Here is a 2298-nt window from a genome sequence, read left to right on the forward strand (position 1 = left end):
TCTACCCAGGGGGACAGCTTGATGCTCTGTCTCAAAAAAAAAAAAAAAAACAAAACACTGACTATCACTGAAACTTTGGGAAATCACTCTTGTGGTTTCCCCCCATGCGCATGGTATTTGGAAATAAACCTTTCTCTTATTAATCTATCATGACTGTGAGTTGATCTTTTCAGCAAACCAACCTAGGGAAAAAGGGCAAGTTTCCCTGAGACTCCCCTTCAATGCCCATTCTTGGTTTTATTATTAATTTTTAAAATTTCTATAGAACTAGGAGGGAGAAGGGCAGATTTCTTATGTGGACACAGTGCACAGCTGTGAAGTGTGGGCTGACTGTGAACCACCTCCTGGAGAGTGTACACTGTTTCTGCTGGGTGACCTCTCACCCCACCCCCACCCCGCACCTCCAGGGTCTGTTTTTCCTACCCATGTCCATGTGCAGAAAGCACAGAGATGGGACTGGGAAATCACCTGCAGGGGAGAAAGGAGGAGGCAAAGTACAAAAGCTCAAGGCACAGCAGGCCTGTGAGTGCTCAGCTCCCTGGGAACAAAGCTTTCAGAGGGCTCATGATCAAAGGGGAACAGGACAGGAAGGGCCTGCCTGAGGACAAGGACTTCATGCTTATCCTGCAAGCAGTGGAAAACCACTGAGGTTTTCTGGGCAAGCGAAGCCAAACAGTGACTAATTGGCAGAATGTAGGAAGGACAGAGGAGTCATCTCAAAAGACTTCCTTTCCTCATCTGTAAAATGGGACAACAGACCTGATGCCAGCATCCTTTGTGCTTAGCTCAGTACCAGGCTCCCAGTACTGCCCAGCAGATGATAGCTCTTCCGTGTCACACCCTCTTTGGAAACTGATAAAAGGTGTGGCCCTCTGGACCTTCCCTGGAAAAATGTGCAAGTGACATAAGGAAATTTGTAGAGACACACGCACACACTTTCTCTGTGACCTTGAGTCCAGGGACCACAGGTAAAGGTTCAAATGACACTTTGGCAGTTTTTATCAACTGTTAAATTTACCTTTAGTCCAACAATAACGTTTATAGAAATCTGCCCCCAGATAATAAATGCTGAACTGTGGAGGCAGAGAACACACTCACAAGGTTATTGATCATAAGTTCACAGATAAACAGTACCTCTCCACCTGAAATACCACACAGGCATAGACAGTCATGTAGTTTTGTTGATTAACATCAAATATAATAACATATAAAGATACATTGCTGATACAGGGTTCATAGCATGATGTAATTTTTATAAAACTGTGTCCATTTGTGTATGTGTATATATACCTTATACACATGTATAAACAAAGAAAAATGGAAGATATTTGGTAAATTGTTCAAGGTGCTTTATTTTATTTATTTATTTATTTATTTATTTTTAAAGATAGAGTCTCACTTTGTCACCCTCAGTATAGTGCCGGGGCTTCACAGCTCACAGCAAGCTCCAGCTCTTGGGCTTAGGTAATTCTCTTGCCTCAGCCTCCCGATTAGGCAGGACTACAGGTGCCCACCACCATGGTCAGCTATTTTTTGTTGCAATTTGGCTGGAGCCAGGTTTGGACCTGCCACCCTCGGTATATGGGGCCGGCACCCTACTCTTTGAGCCACAGGTACTGCCCTCAAGTTGCTTTAGTGAAATTTCTTCCTTCCTTGTGACTTTCTATATGTATTATGCAAATTTTTATGTATGGGGCATATAAAATACATTTTATTTATTTACTACTTTTCTTTTTTTTTTTTTTGCGGGGGACAAAGTCTCACTATGTTGCCCTCAGTAGAGTGCCATGGCGTCACAGTTCACAGTAACCTCTAACGCTTGGGCTTAAGGGATTCTCTTACCTCAGCCTCCCAAGTAGCTGGGACTACAGGCGCCCCACAATGCCTGACTATATTTTTTTTTCTTTTTTTTTTTGGCTGGGGCTGGATTTGAACCTGCCACCTCCAGCATATGTGGCCGGCGCCCTACCCTTTTGAGCCACAGGCACCACCCCTGCCTGACTATTTTTCATTGCAGTTGTCATTGTGGTTTAGCTGGCCCAGGCCAGGTGCGAACCCACCCAACTCATTAAATGTGGCTGGCCCCGTAAGCACTGTACTATGGGCACCGAGCCTATTTACTACTATGAAATTGAAATCGTGCAGGACAAGAAGTCCATTCAGGAGAGCTCTGTAAAGTATGGTAGTGATTTGTTAAAGGATTAAGTTGGTTGTTTTTTGTTTTTTTTTTGAGACAGAGCCTCAAGCTGTCCCCCTGGGTAGAGTGCTGTGCCATCACAGCTCACAGCAACCTCCAAC

Source organism: Otolemur garnettii, unplaced genomic scaffold, assembly GCF_000181295.1.
Source record: "Otolemur garnettii isolate 467f Iridium unplaced genomic scaffold, OtoGar3 scaffold00235, whole genome shotgun sequence".
Classification (NCBI taxonomy): Eukaryota; Metazoa; Chordata; class Mammalia; order Primates; family Galagidae; genus Otolemur; species Otolemur garnettii.